Source organism: Hyperolius riggenbachi, chromosome 8, assembly GCF_040937935.1.
Source record: "Hyperolius riggenbachi isolate aHypRig1 chromosome 8, aHypRig1.pri, whole genome shotgun sequence".
Classification (NCBI taxonomy): Eukaryota; Metazoa; Chordata; class Amphibia; order Anura; family Hyperoliidae; genus Hyperolius; species Hyperolius riggenbachi.
The window spans coordinates 161552121-161578140 of NC_090653.1; the positions used below are offsets into that span (position 1 = coordinate 161552121).

General features: G+C 47.5%; 1 protein-coding gene across 1 annotated transcript in view; it reads right to left on the minus strand.

Moving 5' to 3' along the window:
• Positions 1–26020, minus strand: part of LOC137527165 (START domain-containing protein 10-like) — a 109065-nt gene that overhangs the window by 22971 nt on the left and 60074 nt on the right. The window lies entirely within an intron of this gene.

A 26020-nucleotide genomic window follows, 5' to 3' on the forward strand; every position in this document is an offset into this window, starting at 1 on the left:
GTGTGGTTATGGGTGGAGCCAAATGTATATGAACTTAACAGCGTTCTAAGTAGGTCTTCCCAGCAAAATGTTGGCTGAAGCTCCCTTCTCCATTAATACAAAAAAAAAATGCACGCTGGCTAATGTGTGATGCCATGCTGGGTACTGGGGTGCCTTTATGGGGCATGCTGGGTGTTGTGGTGACATGCTGAAAGCTGTGGAGCCTTCATAGGGAGTATGCATAGTTGTGTGTGTCCTCACTGTTCCTCCTCCCGACCCTCCCCCTCTTCCCAGCAGAGTAGCACAGTGGGAGGAACTACTCCATCCACTCTCCAAGTCTGGAGAGATCCTCTGTAGCTGGCAATTTTCCCCCTAGCATCCAAGAATCAGATGCTAGGAGCTCTAGCTTCTGATTCCTTCTCAGACACTAAAGTGAGATGTCTGCAGAATGTGGAGGCCAAGCAGTCAGAGATGAGTGCTGCTGCCCGCTGCCTGGCACTGCTTGGGGGACATCCGGGGCACCTTAGAATAGATCCAGGGCATGTGCCACTGATCTTTGGGACTAGCAATGCCCCTGTTAACAGCTCAGGCATAAGGGTACTGAAGGTTCTGTGATTGGCCTTTTTAAGTGACTTTTTCCTGTAGTCTCATCTGTGCAGCCATGCTCTTAATCGGATATGTATAATTGGCATCATGTGTGCAATTCATTAGAAGCTCAAAATACTGACCAATAATTTGGGGAATGCAACACTGGTTCTTAGGAAGGTGCTGATAACAGTAGGTTTGTTGTAGCACTCCCTAGATGATTTTGGGAAATTGGGGAGTGGATTTTAAGTTCCAGTCAGTATAGTATAGCAACCACAAGATATCACTGTCTGTACTACTGCTCGAATGATCTCTATGGTATTGTGATTTCCTGTATTCATTTTGTGTTCCTCTCTGTTCTAAGAAAGCTGTATTACCTGATGGTCATGTATGTTTTATCTCTGCATGTTTCTCTTCAGTAGAGTTCTAACTTGTTATACTGGGTGCCTATCTGTGTGTACAGACCACTCTGCTCCATCACTGCCAAGGTTACCTAATGTTGATTTTGAGAAATTGAAATTACATTAATATGTTATTTTTAGGCAGATATGATCTATTTATCTTATGCAGGAGGGGGAAGGAGGTGAGCGGTGGTGAAAGGAGTTAAGAAAACATGTCACACACTTTAAAGTGTAACCCCATTTTCACTGAAAAAAAAATAAAAACATAAAGCAATGTGCAAAGTTTTGGCACATACAGGGGGCAAAGACAATAACAACTCATCAACAGTAAGTAGTAGTAGATGACAGGAAACATTGCCGTTTGCTTATATATTCTGTTCTTTGCTCTGTGTAACTCTGTACTGGCTCACAGGTTTGCTGATAGAAGCTAAAACTGGGTGTGGTTGCATAAGAGCTGTGAGCAGACATTTGGACCCCGATTGTAAAAGGTTGGAGGGCAGACAATAGCCTATACGATCCAGCAACCTAGACAGGTTTTGTATGAAAATGGTCAGGTGTCAGGTGACATTTGATACCCTTATTTGTGTGGTGTCAAATCCTATCACATCAGAGGTAGTGCTGGATTTACAACAAAAAGTTTGCACTGCAACTGTTACACACAACTGAATCACTGCCATTTTACTGTATATGACTTATGACAAATAGAAGCTAATTTTTTAAAAAAACATACCAGGGTTGCTGGATCACAGATTTCCCCCGATCTTCAAATGTATATAAATAAGTGCCTTATTTATTTAATTATTTAAGTATTTATATAGCGCAGCTGAGCTGTACAGAGTATACTGTCTTGTCACTAAAGGTGGCCATACACTGGTCGATTTGCCATCAGATTCGACCAACAGATAGATCCCTCTATGATCGAATCTGATCAGAGAGGGATCGTATGGCCACCTTTACTGCAAACAGATTGTGAATCGATTTCAGCCTGAAACCGATCACGATCTGTGGAGCTGCCGCTGCTGCCCCTTCCCCCCCCCTCTGCATACATTACCTCTCCTGCCGGCGCGAGTCCTCGCTGTCTTCTTCTCCGCTCCGGCTACTGAACTTCCTGTGCAGGGGAAGTTTAAACAGTAGAGGGCACTCTACTGTTTAAACTTCCTGCCGGGACAGGAAATTCTGTGTAGCTCTGGAGCCCGAAGCCCGAAGCGGAGAAGAAGACCCGGGGACTCGCGCCGGCTGGAGCAGGTAATGTATTACCACTGTATTGCGTTGGTCGTCGGGCATTCGAACGCTGCTAATGACGCACTCCCGACCTGCCGGCGACCGAGAAAAATCTTCCGCACGGATGGGTCGGCGGGAATCGATGGGAATGATCAATTTCGGACAGAAATCAATCGTTTTGTCAGCGGTGTGCGCGGCGATTTCACAGCCGTTTCGATCACTGTGATCGAAACGGCTGTATAGCGGCGGGAAAATCGTTAGCTGTATGGGCCCCTTAACTGTCCCTCAGAGGGGCTCACAATCTAGTCTCTACCATACAGTACTGGAAGAAAAAGACAAAGACAAGCGGGAGCCCAAATAGTGCAGTATGTCACAAGTATTGAGTATCAAAAGTACTTCTGAAAAAAGGGTACTCACAGAGGTGGGTTGCGCTAGGGGCAACCGACCACTTCAGGCACATGGAGTGTATTACACCTGACTCCACTCAGGTCTGCCAGCGGTCCTGGACTCGGTCGCTCTCTTAGCAAAAAACTGCGCACCCTCCTGAATAGGTGGGGGGAGTAGGGTACAGCAAAGGAAAAGAGGCACCCAATATATATAAAACACTTTAAAATCAATAAAATAAAAAAGGCTGAGGTGGCTTACCTCACAGACGACAAACTCACTTAATTAAGGAAGTTTAGTCATATGTCTATGTATGTATCATGTTGTGCATGTATCATAGTCTAGGGCCAAATTAGGGGGAAGCAAATTAAATTATCTGTATGTTTTTAGGATGTGGGAGGAAACCAGAGTGTCCAGAGGCAACCCACACAGACACAGGGAGAACATACAAACTCCTTGCAGATGTTGACCTGGCTGGGATTCCAACCGGGGACCCAGCGCTGCAAGGCGAGAGCGCTAACCACTACACCACCATGCTGCCTTAACATAATAAATTCCATATAGCTGTGGTTAGCCCAGCTGGCATAAATGAAGCACTCCCTGCAGAGGGAACGTCACATGCTCAAATGAAACTGTGGCGTATATTCATCCAACCATGGGCGTAGCAATCATCCCTGCAACCCCTACCATCTCAGGGGGGCCCAGAGGCTTTGGGGGCCCCTCCTCCTCCCTCTCCCCAACCGCAAATGCAGACAATTAGCAAAGAAACCTCCCCATTCACTCACGAAAACCGTGTGCAGGAGCATGTGCAATTTTTTCCTGTTTCCAGAGACTGCTTCACAGCAGAACACTCTCTACTGCCAATCGCCAGCTCCCAATCTCATGGGGTTCGGGGGCCCCATGCAGCGGCGTAGCAATAGGTATAGCAACCATAGCCGTTGCTATGAGGCCCACGGCAGCCCTACGTCACAGGGGGGCCCGCAGCTGAAAGAGGACTTTTTTTTTAAAATTATAATAATTCTGACCCCGGCCCGGGCCCCCCCTCCCTCACCTCAGGGGCCCCCCTCCTATTATGAGCGGCGGGAGAGCGGTATATACAGCAGGCTCCAAAGGGGTAATCAGATGCTAGATGTCCAGCTGCCCCCCGGGCTATGGTGTCTCCTCTGTATGCTGCTCGCACTGCTTCCTGGTTTATTGCGAGCAGCATACAGAGGAGACACCGTAGCCGGGAGGTAGCTGGACATCTAGCGTCTGATTACCCCGCCGGAGCCTGCTGTATATGCCGCTCTCCCGCCGCTCATAAAAGGAGGGGGGACCCCCGAGGTAAGGCAGAGAGGATGGGAGTCGGGCCCCTACCCCACTAAACTACCCGTCTACCTACCCTCCCACCCGGCTACCTAACTGCCTACCCTCCCACCCGGCTACCTAACTGCCTACCCTCCCACCCGGATACCTAATTGCCTACCCTCCCACCCGGCTACCTAACTACCCTCCCACCCGGCTACCTAACTACCCTCCCACCCAGCTACCTAACTGCCTACCCTTCCACCCAGCTACCTAACTGCCTACCTGGCTACCTAACTGCCCACCCTCCCACCCAGCTAACTAACTGTCTACCCTCCCACCCGGCTACCTAACTGTCCACCCTCCCACCCGGCTACCTAACTGCCTACCCTCCTACCTGGCTACCTAACTGCCTACCCTCCCACCCGGCTACCTAACTACCCTCCCACCCGGCTACCTAACTGCCTACCCTCCCACCCGGCTACCTAACTGCCTACCCTCCCACCCGGATACCTAATTGCCTACCCTCCCACCCGGCTACCTAACTACCCTCCCACCCGGCTACCTAACTACCCTCCCACCCAGCTACCTAACTGCCTACCCTTCCACCCAGCTACCTAACTGCCTACCTGGCTACCTAACTGCCCACCCTCCCACCCAGCTAACTAACTGTCTACCCTCCCACCCGGCTACCTAACTGTCCACCCTCCCACCCGGCTACCTAACTGCCTACCCTCCTACCTGGCTACCTAACTGCCTACCCTCCCACCCGGCTACCTAACTACCCTCCCACCCGGCTACCTAACTGCCTACCCTTCCATCCAGCTACCTAACTGCCTACCCTCCCACCCGGATACCTAACTGATGGCTACCTAACCTACCCACCCTCCCACTCTGCTACCTAACTGCCTACCCTCCCACCCGAATACCTAACTGCCTACCCGGCTACCTAACTGCCCACCCTCCTACCCGGCTACCTAACTGCCCACACTCATACCCAGCTACCTAACTGCCTACCCTGCCACCCAGCTACCTATCTGCCTACCCTGCCACCCAGCTACCTAACTGCCTACCCTGCCATCCAGCTACCTATCTGCCTACCCTGCCACCCAGCTACCTAACTGCCTACCCTGCCTACCCGTCTACCTATCTGCCTACCCTGCCACGCAGCTACCTATCTGCCTACCCTGCTACCTAACTGCCTACCCGTCTACCTATCTGCCTACCCTGCCACCCGTCTACCTATCTTCCTACCCTGCCACCCAGCTAGCTAACTGCCCACCGTCTACCTATCTGCCTACCCTCCCACCCGTCTACCTATCTGCCTACCCTCCCACCCGTTTACCTATCTGCCTACCCTCCCACCCGTCTACCTATCTGCCTACCCTCCCACCTGTCTACCTATCTGCCTACCCTCCCACCTGTCTACCTAACTGCCCACCCAGCTACCTATCTGCCTACCCTCCCACCAGGCTACCTACCTGCCTACCCAGTGCAGTGCCTACACCGCAAATAGCGTGCCAGCCTGCCCAACCACCCTCCCTCCAGGTAATTAATGTTAGCCCACTATAGACCTGGCTACATATACTGCATTTTGTGGGGAAATCTGGCGACAATCTGATTGCATTTTGTGGGGAAATCTGGCGATAATCTGGTTGCATTTTGTGGGGAAATCTGCCGACAAGCTAATTGCATTTTGTGGGGAAATGTGCTGCCAATAAGATTGCATTTGTGGGGAAATGTGCTGCCAATACGATTGCATTTGTGGGGAAATGTGCTGCCAATAAGATTGCATTTGTGGGGAAATGTGCTGACAATCTCATTGCATTTGTGGGAAAATGTGCTGACAATCTCACTGCATTTGTGGGGAAATGTGCTGCCAATCTCATAGCATTTGTGGGGAAATCTGCTGCCAATCTCATTGCATTTGTGGGGAAATCTGCTGCCAATCTCATTGCATTTGTGGGGAAATCTGCTGCAAATCTCATTGCATTTGTGGGGAAATCTGCCGCCAATATGGTTGCATTTTGTAGGGAAATCTGCCGACAATCTGGTTGCAATTTGTGGGGAAATCTGCCAACAATCTGGTTGCATTTTGTGGGGAAATCTGCCAACAATCTGGTTGCATTTTGTGGGGAAATCTGCCGACAATCTGGTTGCAATCTGTGGGGAAATCTGCCGCCAATCTGGTTGCATTTTGTTGGGAAATCTGCCGCCAATCTGGTTGCAATTTGTGGGGAAATCTGCCGACAATCTGGTTGCATATTGTGTGGAAATCTGCCGACAATCTGGTTGCATTTTGTGGGGAAATCTGCCGACAATCTGGTTGCATATTGTAGGGAAATCTGCCGACAATCTGGTTGCATATTGTAGGGAAATCTGCCGACAATCTGGTTGCATTTTGTGGGGAAATCAGATTTCCCCACAAAATGTTTGGGTGGGAGGTCCGAGGGGTTGGAAGGTCGTGGGGGGGTCCATGATATTTTTTTTGCTATGGGGCCCAGTCATTTCTAGCTACGCCCCTGGCCCCATGCTATTATTTTTGCAGGGTGTGAAGGAAATTCCCCAAGACCACAACTAGGATCAAGACGATTTATTGCTCATATGAGGAGGCAAGATACAACTGTCCCTCTATTGGTTCTAGACATCATGGCCCGTGCAGTAGGGCTGCTCACACAATATCTAGCCTGAGGGTTCAGAGACTTGTCTGTCTCTGCTAGCAATAACCCAACTTTATATAGAGGTATATTTCCTGACTCAACTAAGCCCCTTGGACCATGATTCGTTGTCTGAACGACTGGGCTTGACCTTTATTACCACGTCCAAGAAGTCGGCTGGGTGTAGTCTCACAGACAATTTTTTTTAATTTTTTTTTTAAAGATTCTTTTATTTATATTTTTTCAAAGGTAAAGAGAAAATGAACAGCAAACAGACAATCATGACAGTGTCAACAGTAGGTATCATATAAAGGTTACATCTTAGGTAGAGCAGACATTTTGCATAATCTTAGCATAGAAAAACCATACAAAGTGCAGTTCGTATATGTGAGGGAAAGCAGGGGAAACTATTCCATAACAGTGCTGAGTATACGGAGAGGGACCTCTTTTCTGTATGTCAAGTAGCATAGTGTTAGGCCGCAAATCAGAGCAGCCCTTCAACGTTTTTCGGAGGTCCTCATTGTATTTTCTATGTCACCAAAGGGGCAGGAGGTCTATCATACCCTAAGGGAAGGTCTCTTTTCTAGGATATTTCAGAAAGAAAAGCTGACAGCCCTACGCCCAGAGGGAACTTACAATAGGGCTTGTCCGGTAGTGTGATTATACCTAGATAGAGGACATAACCCCCTTTTTGCGGCATATCTTTGTAAAAGAGTCAGGACTGTGTAGGGAACGTATGAAGCGATATTTCCCTTTCCTAATATTATAGGTGTCTGTGACTAGAGAGAACGTGGAAAAAGGGTAAGAGGAGAAAGAGGAATGAGAAAGGAGAGAAAGTGGGAAAAAAAGATTATGGATTGTGTAGAGAGCTCGCCCCGCGGCCGGCCCGCGTTCTCCCCGAGCGCCAGGGGGGGTTATGCGTCTTGCAGACGAATTAAGATTAATTCGGTTAGACACCAGGGACCTGTATTGGTCCGTTTCCTTGAACTCAAACCAGCCAAACCATGTTTTCCAGTATTTTTCATGACTTTCATGGATAGTGGCAGTGAGGTCTTCCATGTAGCTTATCTGATCTACTTCTCTTAACCATTCCTGTATTGTGGGGGGATCTGTGGATTTCCACTTCCTTGCTATCAAGGCCCTCGCTGCGTTTACTAGGTGTCTCGTGAGGGTTTTTTTCTCACAGACAATTTTTAACAAGAAAAAGGAAATAACATGTCTCAAAGCCATGTCTACAAACGGTGGGGGCTAGTTTAGTTTAGGTAAAACAGAGACAGATTATTCATACACATAAATGACTATAATACCAGATTAAATTTACTTTAACACAGGGGGCCTTATTAAATTGAACCTTAACTGTGGGGTAAAAAAAGGTTTCACTTACTTGGGCTTCCCCAAGCCCCTACAGCCGTCCTGTGCCCTCGCAGCTCCTCGAGTGCCCTCCGGTCCCACGCCGTGACTTAGTTTCATTTTCGGCCGACTAACTGTCCGCCCCCGGCAATGCGTCCTCTTCTTTGCCTTCCCCACCGCCCAGGACCGCCTTCAGAAATGTCTGGGCCCTATACTGGGAAAACCTACTGGGCCCCCCTTATGCCAGGTCACAATCTGCAGAAAACGCTCTTTAAATGCCTGAACACATGGGCGCTCTTGTGACCGCTTTTCATCTTTCATATGTGAGGTCTGGGGCACACTAGAGCGCTTTTTGGAACGATTTTGGAGTTTTGAGAACCGCTGGTACTTGTAAAAAAGCTTTGCTAATGCCAGGCTATGGTGTTGAGCCCACTAGAGCGATTGCGATATTGGAAATCGTAATCGCAGGACACGCAGCATTTTGTGAGCGTTTGTACTCATATACATAGTATATGAGTTAGTGTAATCGCTGGAAAACGCAGCTGCAATCACCTACAAAGTGTTTACACCAGGGACGGTTCCAGGATTTTTTATTGCTATGCTATGCAGGTACCAGACCAACTTCTGGTGTAGCTGATGACATGCGCCGCGGTGATAAATGGTCGTGTCCATGTACTGGAAATAGGATGTGTGTGTGTGTGTTACACACACACCAGCTAACTTTCATGTACTTCACATGCTCTGTGATGTGCATGGACATATGAAGCTTTCATATAAACCACATGACAGGATGCATTTTTACAGATGACATGCTCATCTCTTGTGTTTCTGGGCTGAGGAGCTGGATGCGTGACAAAACACCTGAGAAACAATGTATTCACATGTGCATTATAAGTGTGCATGAGCTCTCACATCCAAAACCAACACAGCCATCTGTACATATTGTGTAAGTGTTTCTCAACTTTTTTAAACCAAGTACCCCTTACTGCTTCTCCATCTCGGCAATGTACCCCCCCGCAAATGTGTGCGCAGGCGCACATGCTTGGGTGAATGAGGGTGCTGGCTGAGGGTGCTGGATGTGGAGAGGTAGATGTGGGTGCTAGGTGGGGAGAACCTGATGAGGGTGCTGGCTGAGGGTGATGGGTGGTGAGAGACAGGTGAGGGTGCTGTCTGAGGGTGGCAGAGGGTGATAGGTGGTGAGGGACAGGTGAGAGTGCTGTCTGAGGGTGGCAGAGGGTGATAGGTGGTGAGAGACAGGTGAGGGTGCTGTCTGAGGGTGGCAGAGGGTGATAGGTGGTTAGGGACAGGTGAGGGTTCTGTCTAAGGGTGGCAGAGCATGATAGGTGGTGAGGGACTGGTAAGGGGGCTAACTGAGGCTGCCAGAGGGTGAAGGGTGGGAGAGACAGGTGAGGATGCTGGCAGAGGGTGAGGGGCAGGTGAGGGTGTTGGCTGTGTTTGAAGGGTGGGTGGCAGAGGACAGGTGAGGGTGCTGGCAGAGTGTGGTGGGCAGTGACTGACAGGTGAGGATGCTAGTTGAGGCTGGCAGAGGGCGATGGGTGGTGAGGGTGCTGGCTGAGGCTGGCAGAGGGTGATGGGTGGTGCGGGACAGGCAAGGGTGCTGGCTGAGACTGGCAGAGTGAGCACACACAAAGTCAACACACACACACACACGAAGAGTCAGCACACACAAGCAGTACACACACACACACACACACACACACACAGAACACAAACAGTCAGCACACACACACACACAGTCAGCACACACACAGACAGAACGCACGCACGCACGCACACACACACACACACACACAGTACAGCACAAAAGAGCGGTACAAACAGTCAGAAAACATTACACAGTCAGCACACATAAGCAGTACACACACAGCACACACAAGCAGTACACACAAAGCACACACAAGCAGAACACACACACAGTCAGCACACACAAGCAATACATACAGTCATAAAACATTACACAGTCAGCACACATAAGAAGTACACACACAGCACACACAAGCAGTACACACAAAGCACACACAAGCAGAACACACACACAGTCAGCACACACAAGCAATACATACAGTCATAAAACATTACACAGTCAGCACACATAAGCAGTACACACACAGCTAGCCCACACAAACAGTACACACACACACACACACACAGCACACACAAAGCATACACAAGCAGAACACACACACACAAGCAGCAGCTTCAACTCACACTGCTCTGTCACTCTGTCTGTCTCCGTTATTGCAGCACGTGGTAATGTGTATCTCTCTCCTCTTCTCTTCTCCTCCTCCACATTCCTGAGGTGGCGGCACTGGTGGACGAGCTCATTCTGCCTGGCAGGGGTTCTGCTATAGTTCCTCTCTCCTCTGATTGAACTTTATGTTATCTAATCACTAACTTATAGCACTGGACATTGCACAGAGCTGGAGGGGAGCTGTAAAAAGCAGCGCTGAGCAGGAGGAGATAAATAGATTTTTTGGCATGGGTAACAAGCCACTGTGCGTACCCCCTGCAATGGTCTGGCGTACCCCCAGGGGTACGCGTACCGCATGTTGAGAAACCCTGGACTAGAGCACACTAAATACAAAGACCAATACTTCATGCATACAGTCCCTGTCCTGACTAATTTCTTGTAGCATAACTCTGGTTATCAGCTTGGTTCAGAGTTGTAAACAGTCAGCAAGGAGATCAGTTACAGCTTTCTCTGCTCTGGATAGCTTGGTCTCCATTCAATTGTCAATATCTACACAATACTAGAATCACACGTACAAATGTTACAGATTGCCCAGCAAGGTTATGGTGAACCAGAACTCCTAGGAGTGTGTAATGGGCTGAAAGAGATAAAAAAAAAACTCCACACTAATATACAGTGGTTTGCAAAAGTATTCGGGCCCCCTTGAAGCTTTCCACATTTTGTCATATTACTACCACAAACATGAATCAATTTTATTGGAATTCCACTTGAAAGACCAATACAAAGTGGTGTACATGTGAGAAGTGGAATGAAAATCATACATGATTCCAAACATTTAAAAAAAAAAAATAACTGCAAAGTGTGGTGTGTGTAATTATTCAGCCCCCTGAGTCAATACTTTGTAGAACCACCTTTTGCTGCAATTACAGTCAGGGCTGTGGAGTCGGAGTCGGAGTCGTGGAGTCGGAGCAATTTTGGGTGCCTGGAGTCGGAGTCGTGAAAAGATGCTCCGACTCCGACTCCTAATGAATTTGTAACTGTAATTAAAATAGAAAATATGATAAAATGTTCTATTTCTCAGATAATAGTCATTAAAAAATAATGTATATATACAGTATATATACAGTATATATACAGTAATAGCTGTGCTCAGTCCACAAAAATGAAATAAACAAATCAAAATGAGTTACTTGTGCTGCTTCAATAAAGCAGTCCCCATAAAGTCAGATATACACATCTGATTGTGACTGTATACATGACGTGTACACAGGAATTTTTTATATATGTTACGGCCAAAACCAGAAATCGGCCAATTCTAGAATTGGCCGGCCGTTTCTAGAACTGGCCGATTTGACGTCGGCCAAAGTCCAAAATGCTGGGAATTTCTGACATTGGCCGGCCAGTTCTAGAAACGGCCAAAGTCAGTCGGCCAAAGTCCAAAATGCACAAATCCCAGAACATCGCGGGGGTCCGGTCACTATGAATGGCACTCGGAACTTCCTCTCTGCTCTGAAAGATGCACAACAGCATAATAACCTTCACAGGAAAAAAAACGGAAGCAGACAAATTTGTTAACATTCTGCGCTTTAAAATTAGCTGCTCTGCCGTGGCAGTCGAGTGACACAGGGGAGAGATAAAATTACAGTGGTGATTAGTCATGGCTGGGTGCGCTTCTCTGGGCGCTTTGCATGGCTGGGGGCTTTTCTGGGTGCTTTGCATGGCTGGGGGTGCTTTGCATGGCTGGGGGGGCTCCCTGGGCGCTTTGCAGCGTTGGGGGGGGGGGAAGTAGGGGGGCTGCGCACTTTGCATGGCTGGGGTGCTTCACTAGGTGCTTTGCATGGCTGGGGGCTTTTCTGGGTGCTTTGCATGGCTGGGGGTGCTTTGCATGGCTGGGGGGGTCTCGCTGGGCGCTTTGCAGCGTGGGGGGGGGGGGGGAAGTAGGGGGGGCTGCGCACTGTGCATGGCTGGGGGGGCTTCACTGGGCACTTTGCATTGCTGGGGGTGCTTGCATGGCTGGGGGGGGGGGGGGAGGGCTGCGCACTTTGCATGACTGGGGTGCTTCACTAGGTGCTTTGCATGGCTGGGGGGGTGGCTTCGCTGGGTGCTTTGCATGGCTGGGGGGGGGGGGCTGCGCACTTTGCATGGCTGGGGTGCTTCACTAGGTGATTTTCATGGCTGGGGGGCTTCACTGGGAACTTTGCATTGCTGGGGGTGCTTGCATGGCTGGGGGGGGGGGCTGCGCACTTTGCATCGCTGGGGGGGCTTTACTGGGCACTTGCATTGCTGGGAGGTGCTTTGCATGGCTGGGGGGGGGGGGGGCGCTTTTTGTGTGCTTTGATTGGCTGGGGGGGCGCCTTTAGTGTGCGCTTTGCATGGCCGGGAGAGTTGCCTGCACTACTCACAGACCTCAGATCAGGGCGACCGAAGAGGCGGGGAGAAGCGGAGAGAGGCAGAGCAGCGCGCACGCTACCCGCCCGGACCTGTACACTTCACATGCGGAAGTGCCAAATGACAGGCGCTTCCGCACTGAAGTGTTCACGTCCTGCGGGTGACTTGTGCGCTTTGCCTCTCTCCGCCTCTCCGGTCCGGTCGCCCTGATCTGAGGTTTGATTAGTGCAGGCAGTGGGGGGGAGAACCGAGGGAGCAGGACTTCGGGACTTGGCCGGCCACATACAGCCACAACGAGTTCTGGCCGGCCAAAGTCCGAAATAAGGGTACATTTTGCACATTGGCCGCATCAGCTGGCCACTTCTCGTTTTGACCGGCCAGAACCCGAAGTGGCCAGACTTCGGGTTCTGGCCGTAACATATATACGAAATAACATCTATGCTGTAAGAATAAAGCCTGATGTGTAGCCGTGTCACTAATAGAGATGGTCAATGAGATGGAAATAATTCTGCATTGATGCTGATTTATGCAAATGTATGCACTCCCTTTGCTCATGAAATCAAATAATTTGATATGTTGTTAAAATTTGGTTTGGTGACTATGAATTAAAGGGTACCTGAGGCGAATTAAAAGAAAAGCTTTATACATACCTGGGGCTTCCTCCAGCCCCCTTCAGGCCATTCGGTCCCTCGCTGTCCTCCTCCACCACCTGGATCTTCTGCTATGAGTCCTCGTAATTCAGCCAGTCAGAGCAGTCTGGCTACGTGCCGCTTCCACAGCCATGAGCGTTCTGCACCTGGGCAACAGTGCTGCGCAGGTGTGGTATGCTCCCGACGGCGGAGTGTGTACATGCGCACTACACCCGACTGGCTCAAGTACCTAGAGTACCCATAGCAGAAGATCCAGGTGGTGGAGGAGGACAGTAAGCGACTGATTAGCCTGAAGGGGGCTAGAGGAAGCCCCAGGTATGTATAAAACTTTAATTTCATCTGTCTCAGGTTTACTTTGTTACACAGTAGTACTATACTCTACATATGCTCTCCCCACAGAGCTGCAGGGAATCCACTGAGAATGTTGTGCACATTGAACACAGAGGTGTTGTCTATCACCCATAAACCTTGTTCAGATTGTGCATGAAGAATGTGTAATAGAGGAAGAATCTCCTCATTCCCCTGCAGAGCACCTGCACATCACTCTTACATTTACCCACAGTTACATTGCCTAGGGCCTGATAGATGTTCTTTGTTCCGGTCTGTACCTTTTACAAGTACTCTTACAAAGGACTAGTTTTAGTCTAAAGGGAATAAATATAGTAGTCTACATATCCTTCTCACTTCAGTTGTCTTGTAAAATTCCTAAGCGTTGGCAGTTAAGAGACGAATTTCACGTTACATACTGTTAATCAACAAAATTGTAATATTTGACAGTGGGGATGGTGTGTTCAGAGTGATGTGCAGTGTTAGTTTTCTGCCACACATAGCGTTTTGCATTTTTGCCAAAACGTTCCATTTTGGTCTCATCTGACCAGAGCACCTTCTTCCACATGTTTGCTGTGTCCCCCACATGGCTTGTGGCAAACTGCAAACGGGACTTCTTATGCTTTTCTGTTAACAATGGCTTTCTTCTTGCCACTCTTCCAAAAAAAGGCCAACTTTGTGCAGTGCACGACTGATAGTTGTCCTATGGAAAGATTTCCCCTCCTGAGCTGTAGATCTCTGCAGCTCGTCCAGAGTCACCATGGGACTCTTGACTGCATTTCTGATCAGCGCTCTCCTTGTTCGGCCTGTAAGTTTAGGTGGACAGCCTTGTCTTGGTAGGTTTACAGTTGTGCCATACTCCTTCCATTTCTGAATGATCGCTTGAAAGTGCTACGTAAGATGTTCAAAGCTTTGGAAATCCTTTTGTAGCCTAAGCCTGCTTTAAAATGCTCAATAACTTTATCCCTGACCTGTCTGGTGTGTTCTTTGGACTTCATGGTGTTGTTGCTCCCAATATTCTTTTAGACAACCTCTGAGGCCGTCACAGAGCAGCTGTATTTGTACTGACATTAGATTTTACACAGGTGCACTGTATTTAGTCATTAGCACTCATCAGGTAATGTCTATGGGCAACTGACTGCACTCAGACCAAAGGGGGCTGAATAATTACGCACACACCACCTTGCAGTTATTTTTTTGTAAAAAATGTTTGGAATCATGTATGATTTTCGTTCCACTTCTCACGTGTACACTACTTTGTATTGGTCTTTCACATGGAATTTCAATAAAATTGATTCATGTTTGTGGCAGTAATATGACAAAATGTGGAAAACTTCTAGGGGCTGAATACTTTTGCAAACCACTGTAAACTTATGAACAAATGTGAACAGGAGTTCCAAGATGATAACTTACTCTTGCAGTCAGCACTGTCTTCCCGCGGGGAGGGTGGAGACTGAAGTGAATAATGATGAGAAGATGCATTCAAAAGGAGGGGGGGTCAAGAGGTTTCTGTGAAAAATGGAAAGCTGCTGCTGCTATTGAATGACATGATTATACCAGCAAGCATCCCCTCAGAGTTTGCAGCTCTGGCCGAGTGTCTGATAAGTGCCTTAATGTGCTTCATGGTAGAACCCCCCTGTTGGGGCCCTAGAATCCTCTGGGCCCCACCCCAGCCTCCCCTTACTAATGGTCCTGTTGCCGCCAAGCACGTCATGCACAGGCCATGTCAGTAAGCCTGAAAACGAAACTAAGCTGTGGCGGGGGACCGGAGGGCACTCAAGGAGCTGCGAGGGCACAGGAGGGCTGCATGGGGGTTGGGGAAGCCCCAGGTAAGTTAAACTTTTATTTACCCCACAGTTAAGATTCACTTTAAGTCTAGTTACGCCCCAGCATCCAACAAACATAGGACTGTTGCCATGGCTGCAAAGAAGCATCATTCTATGTTTAGGAAAGCAAACCAGGCTAGAGTCTGTAATTTAATGAAATTAGGAGTGCCATTTCAGAGCAGTTTGTATTTAATAGACAAATGCAATAACTTTTGTAAAAAAAAAAAAAGTGGAGTTACCCTTCGAGTGTAAATTATTTTTGTTCTGTTTATTGCTCTCAAGCAAGACGTATGAAAATACTAGTTCCTCTGTGGTAACTCTGTGACGGGTATGTATGCAGCTTGTCAGCTCATGTATAACATCTGTTCATTGTCAGTTTTCTTCCAAGTGCCAAAACCAGAAGTGAACAGGCCACAAAACTGCACATGCAATACTTCAAAAGAAGTCATTAGCAAATTCCTCATATTCACAGTCTCCTCACCATAATAATAATTCCTTTTTTTTTGTATAGAGCTTTTCTCCTGTCGGAGGACTCAAAGCGCTTGTGAGACAGCCACTAGAGCGCACTCAGTGTTAGCAGTGTTAGGGAGTCTCGCCCAAAGAACTCCTTACTGAATAGGTGCTGGCTTACTGAACAGGAAGAGTGATTTGAACCCAGGACCCCTACCGTATGTCAGAGCCCTTACATTAGGGCCGAGGTTTGAACCCAGGTCTCCTGTGTCAGAGGCGGAGCCCTTAACCAGTACACTATCCAGCCACTTATGGTAGTCTAATATACAATGCATTGTTTATAGCTTTTGTTTTTTTCCATTAAATATTCACTCTGTTCAGCTATGCACTGCTGGCCAGGGCTGTGGAGTCGGTCCAAAAATCCACCGACTCCGACTTCTCAGTTTAGGATTCCACCGACTCCGACTCCTCGACTCCGACTCCTCTAATTTGCATATTACAATTTTGTTGATTAAAAGTATGTAACATGAAATTCGTCTCTTAACTGCCAACGCTTAGGAATTTTACAAGACAACTGAAGTGAGAAGGATATGTAGACTACTATATTTATTCCCTTTAGACTAAAACTAGTCCTTGGTAAGAGTACTTGTTAAAGGTACAAACCGGAACAAATCTATCAGGCCCTAGGCAATGTAAGTGTGGGTACATGTAAGAATGATGTGCAGGTACTCTGCGGGGGAATGAGGAGATTGTAAACAGACAACACCTCTGTGTTCATTGTGCACAGCATTCTCAGTGGATTCCCTGCAGCTCTGTGGAGAGTGCATATGTAGAGTATAGTACTACTGTGTAACAAAGTAAACCTGAGACAGATGAAATTAAAGTTGTATACATACCTGGGGCTTCCTCCAGCCGCCGTCAGGATAATCAGTCCCTCGTTGTCCTCCTCCACCACCTGGCTCAAGTACCTTCTGCTATGAGTCCAGGTACTTGAGCCGGTCGGGCGTAGTGCGCATGCACACACTCCGCCGCCAGGAGCATACTACACCTGTGCAGCACTATTGCGCAGGTGCAGAATGTTCCTGGCTGTGGGAGCGGCATGCGGCCGGACAGCGCTGACTGGCTGAATTACCAGGACTCAAAGCAGAAGATCCGGGTGGTGGAGGACAGCGAGGGACTGATTAGCCTGAAGGGGGCTGGAGGAAGCCCCAGGTATGTATAAAACTTTACTTTTTATCCGTCTCAGTTACCCTTTAATTTGTAGTCACCAAACCAAATTTTAACAACATATCAAATTATTTGATTTCATCAGCAAAGGGAGTGCATACATTTGCATAAATCAGCATCAATGCAGAATTATTTCCATCTCGTTGACCATCTCTATTAGTGACACGGCTACACATCAGGCTTTATTCTTATAGCATAGATGTTATTTAGTATATATAAGAGATTCCTGTGTACACATCATATATACAGTCACAATCAGATATGTACAGTATATCTGACCTTAAAAATACAGGGACTGCTTTATTGAAGCAGCACAAGTAACTAATTTTGATTGGTTTATTTCATTTTTGTGGACTAAGCACAGCTATTACTGTATATATACTGTATATATACGGTACATTATTTTTAATGACTATTATCTGAGAAATAGAACATTTTATCATATTTTCTATTTTAATTACAGTTACAAATTCATTAGGAGTCGGAGTCGGTGCATTTTTTCCCGACTCCGACTCCAGGCACCCAAAATTGCCCGACTCCACGACTCCGACTTCACGACTCCGACTCCACAACCCTGCTAAAGACCCACCCATCACCTTAACTTTTCACCTGCATAGTTCCCATTCATTGAAATCTTCCCTATGACCTGTAAATGCAGCTCTACACAGCAGTTCTTTTCATCTGCTAAATTGCAGTATATGAAAACTCAGGAGGCCTTCCTGTGACACATTGCTATTCTAAATCTATTCCGGTAACAGTATATTCCATGTAATGTTTTACAGCCTTATTTAAAATTAAAGTCATATTCATTTTTTTTCCTAATACCCAGGGGCGTAGCAATAGGGGTTAAAGAAGTTGCGACCGCATTGGGGCCCTTGGGGCCCCAAATAGCCCTCCCTCAACTACAGAATTAGCCCTCTATTGGTCCTGTGCTCATAATAATCACTTCTATAGATACTTTGAATAGTGGTAATCATTAACAAACTGTTTCCCATCCACTTCTTGCACCTCTGACACTGTAGTTGCCATTGGCAGGTTTTGGTACGCCGTATCAGTTGTTATGTATAGAGTGCTTGGGGGGCCCCATTGTAAAACTTGCATTGGGGTCCACAGCTCCTTAGCTACGCCACTGCTAATACCTCTCTTTCCCTGAAACAAACCTCTTCCCTTGACCTTTCACAGTGGTCCACTACACCCATCCACAAATGCGGCCAGACTCTGGATCTTGTCTTCACTTAGCACTGCTCTTTCTCAAGCCTTGATAATTCTACCCTTCATCTTATACATCACAACCTTATAATTTTCACGATCTGTTCTTCCCTATCTGCAGCTCCTCCTGCACTCATCTGTCTTCTGATGCTAAGTACCTGGTCCTTCTCCACCAATCTAGAAGGCTATTTTATAGACTTGCTCCCTTTGTGATCTATTTCTGACTGCATGAAATTCGCAAATGCAAGGACTTCTTCAAAGTGATAAGAATTGTGTGAGCCCTTTCATGCAAATATCCTGCATGGTAAATTTCTTCTATATTCAGAAAAAATAAACCCAAACGCAATTGCAAAAAAAACAAACATACAACAAAAATCGCATTGCAAAGTTGCAAACAAAACTGCATTGCATTTATGATTTGCAGTATAAAAGAGCCCTGATACTTCTTCTAACCTATACTAATTCAGACATAATTGGTACGACCTGAGGTATGATAGGTACATGGCAATTTTAATTACATTCTTAGTTACAAATATTCAGTGATACACTATGCCATATTCCTCAATCCAGATCATCAGGTATTTGACAAAGCCACTGAAACTCCGTGTTGATAGTTACCATGGAAACACTCTGTTTCAGATCCTATGGGATCCTTTCTCAGGGAAACGAAAGCTATACAACAGAGGGGCTTAAAAAGAGAAAAAAATGGTGCCAGAACTGAAGAAGAGGCATGCTGTCTCTCAACTACTCCGCTATACAGTTTTCATTTGCCTGAAAAAGGATCGCAGAGGATCCAAAACAGACTGGTTCCATCGCAAATATCTCTATAAGGTGTTTGAGTGATCTTGTTGAAAATCAGATGTTCTGGATCAAGGAATAAGTCATACTGTATTGCTGAATATATGTCACTAAACGGATCAATAAAATTGCCTCATACTTGTCATACTCCAGGGTGTGCCTGTTATTTCTGTAGAATGTGTGATACAGTGGTGATCACCATGTTCCAGGCTTGCAAACAATCCCATTAACTTCTTTGAAATATAGAATCGACCCACAACTACAACATTGTTATTTCAGTCCTGAATTTCACTTTCCTCCTTATCAATGTCTGCTGCTACGCATCAACCAGCAATCATGGCAGATTGAACCGATTAAACAACTCAGAAAGTGTTCTAGGCTGGCAGATTGGCACAAACCCTGTAAAAACTCAAGGATGCTCTTTCACATGCCAAGCAATCATACTTCTCATTAATTTCATCACTGTCCTAAAACCCTAAACAACTTTTTAAATCCAACTTCTTCCAACACCCTCCACTTCCTGCCCCAACCACATGCTTAGTTATTATCCATTGATTTTGCATCATACTTTACTCACAAGATCGATACTATACACAATAGATTTAACATGCAGTGCTGTTCACCAGTCCAACCACATCCTCTTTCTGTCCATTTAATTACTCACTCACTCACTCACTCACTCACTCACTCCGCCTCTCTAATAAGTACCAATGATTTAAATAAACAGCATTGTCCCTAGCTCATTTAAATATGAAATCTTATAGCCACTAATAAATCTTTAAACCCAATTATATGCGCAAAACAGAGCTTTTTGTGAACTCCCCCCCCCCAGCTATTTTCACTATAACTTTCGATAACACTTCAATAACCTCAGCTCCTCGTGATCGCATTCTGGGGGGGTGTGGTTTCGCTGAAGCCTCATATCTCATAACGACATCCTGCTTCTTCCCAAAGCATTATGTCATTAGAACTTTGGAGTTCATGTGAGAATAACGGATCGCGCAAACTCACTCTTATCAAGCGAACGACAGTCTGTACACACGCCCGATTTAGCGGGCGAACGACTGAATGACGGGACGTTCAAACGACCCGTCGTTCATGGAAATCCGATGTGTGTATGGGCCTTAAACATACAGGTCCTTCTCAAAAAATTAGCATATTGTGATAAAGTTCATTATTTTCTGTAATGTACTGATAAACATTAGACTTATATATATTTTAGATTCATTACACACAACTGAAGTAGTTCAAGCCTTTTATTGTTTTAATATTGATGATTTTGGCATACAGCTCATGAAAACCCAAAATTCCTATCTCAAAAAATTAGCATATCATGAAAATGTTCTCTAAACGAGCTATTAACCTAATCCTCTGAATCAACTAATTCACTCTAAACACCTGCAAAAGATTCCTGAGGCTTTTTAAAACTCCCAGCCTGGTTCATTACTCAAAACCACAATCATGGGTAAGACTGACAACCTGACTGCTGTCCAGAAGGCCATCATTGACACCCTCAAGCAAGAGGGTAAGACACAGAAAGAAATTTCTGAACGAATAGGCTGTTCCCAGAGTGCTGTATCAAGGCACCTCAGTGGGAAGTCTAAGGGAAGGAAAAAGTGTGCCAGAAAACGCTGCACAACGAGAAGAGGTGACCGGACCCTGAGGAAGATTGTGGAGAAGGACCGACTCTAGACCTTGGGGGACCTGCGGAAGCAGTGGACTGAGTCTGGAGTAGAAACATCCAGAGCCACCGTGTACAGGTGTGTGCAGGAAATTGGCTACAGGTGCCGCATTCCCCAGGTCAAGCCACTTTTGAACCAGAAACAGCGGCAGAAGCGCCTGACCTGGGCTACAGAGAAGCAGCACTGGACTGTTGCTCAGTGGTCCAAAGCACTTTTTCGGATGAAAGCAACTTTTGCATGTCATTCGGAAATCAAGGTGCCAGAGTCTGGAGGAAGACTGGGGAGAAGGAAATGCCAAAATGCCTGAAGTCCAGTGTCAAGTACCCACAGTCAGTGATGGTCTGGGGTGCCATGTCAACTGCTGGTGTTGGTCCACTGTGTTTTATCAAGGGCAGGGTCAATGCAGCTAGCTATCAGGAGATTTTGGAGCACTTCATGCTTCCATCTGCTGAAAAGCTTTATGTAGATGAAGATTTCATTTTTCAGCACGACCTGGCACCTGCTCACAGTGGCAAAACCACTGGTAAATTGTGAAGAAACGCGTAAAAGCCACCGCATGGACGCAGGATGAGGCAGCTGTTTCCACGGCTGGCGTAGAAGAAGGAGGAGGAGGGTCAGCTGACCAGGCCGGTCAGCTGACAATTGCAGCAACTTTCATTGGTCCAGCACTTAAGGGAGGTGCTGGAGAGCAGTGGTGTATATATACTGGGTGCTGGTCATTCTCTGGTTGTCTGTCGTTGCGATCACTACGTGGTAGCACTCAGGCCTTGTCTGTATCTGTGTTCTAGCATAGTTTCCAAAGGTGTTGACGATCACGGACCTCACACCTTAGCGTTAGGAATATTGAACTGTTTTATTTGTTATGACCTTCTGCCTGCCTGACTATTCTCCTGTACTCTGATTCTGTACCTTGCTATCTCTGATATCCTGTCGCCAAACTCTGCTCGTTCCTGGACTCTGTATTTGCCTCCTGATTCTGTACCCCGCTATTCTGATACTCCGTTGCCAAACCCTGCCTGTTTATTGGATTCCGTATCTGTCTCCTGAATCTGTACCGTATCTGTCTGTGTGTTAACGACCTGGATTGCCCGACCTCGAGAACTGGCCTTACTGTTAGAGGCAGTTCCCAGACCTGTTAGTGACACCCTCTCACTGGTGTCACTCACACTCTGTCCTTCCTACTCTCAGCCTAGCTCCTCCCCCGGGAGAGTCTAGGCCTACGGAAGGAATTACTTCTGTGTTATACTCGATATATTACTGTTGCACTTAACACTCACTTGCTATCTCATGTGTCCAGAGGTTAGTAGATATATCTGATTATCGGTGATACTGCAGATCATCAATAATCGGGTATATTCTGTATTCTCGGTGATACTGCAGTTCACCGGTAATCAGACCCTCTCTGTGTTACACCGATCGTTACAGAACGACAGACCCAAAATACAAATGGACGCACACTCTGACCGTCTGGGCGCACTTGCCACTTCGGTGGACACCATCAACCAAGTGCTGGGTAGTCACAAGACTATGATTGAAGCCTTGTCTGGTTCTTTACAAACCCTCCAGACAGCAGTAGATGAGGTGCGATCCCCTCCTAGTTCTGATATACGTTTACCCGTACCTGAGAAATTTTCTGGTCACAGATCTGACTTCCGAAATTTCAGAAGTAGAGTGTTATCTTATTTTGAGTTGAGACCCCGAACTTCTGGAACAATGGCCCAAAGGGTCACATTTATTAAGACGTTGTTATCTGACGATTCTCAAACGTGGGCATACAGTTTGCCCACCGGAGACTTAGCCCTCACGTCAGTGGACGCATTTTTTAAAGCTATGGCAGTAATTTACGAGGACCCAGACCTTGCTGCAACTTCTGAGCGGAAGCTCAAGCTTTTGCGTCAAGGCAAGGGTCCGGTCGAGGATTACGCAGCGGAATTTAGGAGGTGGGCAGTTTCAGCCAGGTGGGGCACTTATGCCCTCTTAGATTACTTTTTATCGGGACTGTCGGATAAGGTCTCCAATCTCATGCTAAGTCTGCCTGAACCTAAGACAGTCGATGAGGCTATTTCATCGGCCATTCGAGTCGACCACAGGCTGCGCTATCAGAAACAGACCCGGGGTAGTAGTCAGGTAAAGATGGTGTCCTACGCTGCGCCTCCAGTAACTCCACCTCCTCCTGTCTCGCCTCCACCCGAACCTATGCAAATTGCTCAGTCAAAACTATCTCAAGTGGAGCGAAGACATAGGATGTCTGAGCAGCTGTGCCTTTACTGCGCAGAGGGGGGTCATAGAGTACGTAATTGTCCCAATAAGTCGAGAAACGCTACCGCCTAGGAGTTGTAGGGGGTAACACCCTAGGCGCGCGTCTCTTACCCCTAGAAGATAAACGGTTACTTCTTCCTTGTACTGTTACATGGGAAGATAAAACCGAGGTTTCCGAGGCCTTTGTTGATTCCGGCTCTGCAGCTAATTTTATGGATTTCGAATTTGCAAAGAAATTGGGTATTCCATTTACCCCGGTAAAACCACCCATTCAGGTTACGGCAGTAGATGATTCCCCCCTGCAAAGTAATCATCCGCTGTCTCAGACACCAGAGGTGGAAGTCACTATAGGGGTACTACATACAGAGAAACTGCAGTTTTTTGTGTTACACATGACCACCTCCACAGTCATCCTTGGCATGCCATGGTTGCACCGTCACTCTCCACAGATCGATTGGACCACTGGGCAGTTAACCAGCTGGTCACCTCATTGTTTCCAGCAGTGTTTAGGGAGGGTGACATTAGGCCAGACCAGGATTCATTTGGAGGGGGTTCCAGTACAATATTCCGAGTATGCTGATGTGTTCTGTCCCAAAGCTGCTGACAAGTTACCGCCACATCGCCCGTTTGATTGCCCTATTGATCTTCAATCTGGTTGTATGCCCCCAAGGGGTCATCTTTACAATTTGTCCGGGCCAGAGAAAGTGGCCATGCAAGAATACATTCGTGAGAATTTAGCCAAGGGGTTCATTCGACCTTCCCGGTCGCCCGCTGGCGCAGGGTTCTTTTTTGTTAAAAAGAAAGACGGAGGTCTGCGGCCATGCATAGATTACCGGGGCCTGAATAAAATCACTGTAAAGAATCGCTACCCCTTGCCCCTGATAGATGACCTGTTTACACAAGTTACCAACGCTAAAGTCTTTTCAAAATTAGATTTACGGGGTGCATACAACTTGGTGCGGATCAGAAAGGGCGATGAATGGAAGACGGCCTTTAACACGCCCGACGGGCACTACGAGTATTTGGTAATGCCCTTCGAGCTGTGTAACGCCCCGGCCGTCTTCCAAGAACTAATTAACCACCCTGGCGTTCTATTGAGATCACCAGGGCGGCTGCGGGAGGGTTTTTTTTAAATTAAAAAAAAAAACTATTTCATGCAGCCAACTGAGAGTTGGCTGCATGAAAGCCCACTAGAGGGCGCTCCTGAAGCGTAATTCCGATCGCCTCAGGCGATCAGAATTAACAAGGAAGGCTGCAATGAGCAGCCTTCCTTGTTTGGCTTTCCTCATCGCCATGGCGACGAGCGGAGTGACGTCATGGACGTCAGCCGACGTCCAGACGTCAGCCGCCTCCGATCCAGCCCTTAGCGCTGGCCGGAACTATTTGTTCCAGCTGCGCAGGGCTCGGGCGGCTGGGGGGATCCTCTTTCGCCACTGCACGCGGCGGATCGGCGCGCTGCGGCGGCGATCAGGTAGCACACGCGGCTGGCAAAGTGCCGGCTGCGTGTGCTGCTTTTTACTTTATCAAAATCGGCCCAGCAGGGCCTGAGCAGCACCCTCTGGCGGTAATGGACGAGCTGAGCTCGTCCATACCGCTAAGGTGGTTAATGAGGTATTCAGAGAGGTGTTGGGCAAATTCGTGTTAGTATACCTGGATGATATACTTATTTTTTCCAACAACCTCCCTGAGCACAGGACACACGTCCGAATTGTATTGGACAAACTGAGGCAGAACATGCTTTACGCTAAATTGGAGAAATGCATCTTGGAGGTAACATCTGTCACCTTTTTGGGGTACATAATTTCCACCTCGGGCCTGTCGATGGACCCTGCCAAGGTCTCTGCTGTGCTGGATTGGCCTCAACCTGTGGGGTTGAAATCTCTTCAGAGATTTTTGGGTTTTGCCAATTACTATAGAAGGTTCATAAAGGGGTACTCTACTGTCATTGCACCCCTCACTAGTCTCACTAAGAAAAGGGCAGATACTTCCCACTGGTCTCCAGAAGCTTTGCAAGCGTTCTCCACGTTAAAAGACTTGTTTTGCTCTGCACCCATCCTAAGACACGTCGACACTTCTTACCCCTTTATTGTTGAGGTGGACGCCTCGGAGGTCGGGGTAGGGGCTGTGTTGTCGCAGCGATCAGGGTTGCAGGGTAGATTACACCCATGCGCCTATTTTTCTCGTAGGTTCTCTCCGGCAGAGAGAAACTACGACATAGGCAACAGGGAGCTCCTGGCCATCAAGTTAGCCTTTGAGGAATGGCGTCATTGGTTGGAAGGAGCAGAACATACAATCACAGTTTTCACTGATCACAAAAATTTGGAATACATTGAGGGAGCCAAAAGATTAAGCCCCCGTCAGGCTTGATGGTCTTTGTTTTTCTCGAGGTTTAGATTTATAATTACGTACACTCCAGGTAGCAAGAACATTAAGGCAGATGCCCTGTCCAGATGTTTTGAGCCAGAGACAGCACAGCCCTCTACCCCAGAGACCATTGTTCCGCAGAAACTGATCCTAGCAACAACTGAGACATGGAAAGACTGGACGGAGACCTTAGGGCCCTTTCAACAGGACGCCCCGGAGGGGAAGCCTGAAGGGGTTATGTTTGTGCCATTGCCATTCCGTCTGCAGATTTTACAAATGTTCCATTCACACAAAAATGTGGGACACCCTGGGGCCTCCAGAACACAGGATCTGGTTGCCAGGTGCGCTTGGTGGCCTTCTCTGGCAACGGATTGCAAGGAGTATGTTAGGGAGTGTGCAGTGTGTGCAAAAAGTAAGCCCTCCCGGCTGGCACCTGTGGGAACGTTGCAGCCCTTACCCACCCCGAGTGAGCCGTGGAACCACCTGTCCATGGATTTTGTGGGTGAGCTTCCCAGGTCTGAGGGCATGTCGGTCATTTGGGTGGTAGTCGACCGCTTTAGTAAGATGGCCCATTTTGTGCCCTTAAAAGGACTCCCCTCGGCCCAGGAGTTGGCCGATTTATTCATCATCCATGTTTTCCGTTTGCATGGCATTCCGGAAAACATTGTGTCAGATCGGGGAGTCCAATTTGTTTTGAGATTCTGGAGGGCATTCTGTCACCAAATGGGCATGGAACTGTCATTTTCGTCGGGCTACCACCCACAGAC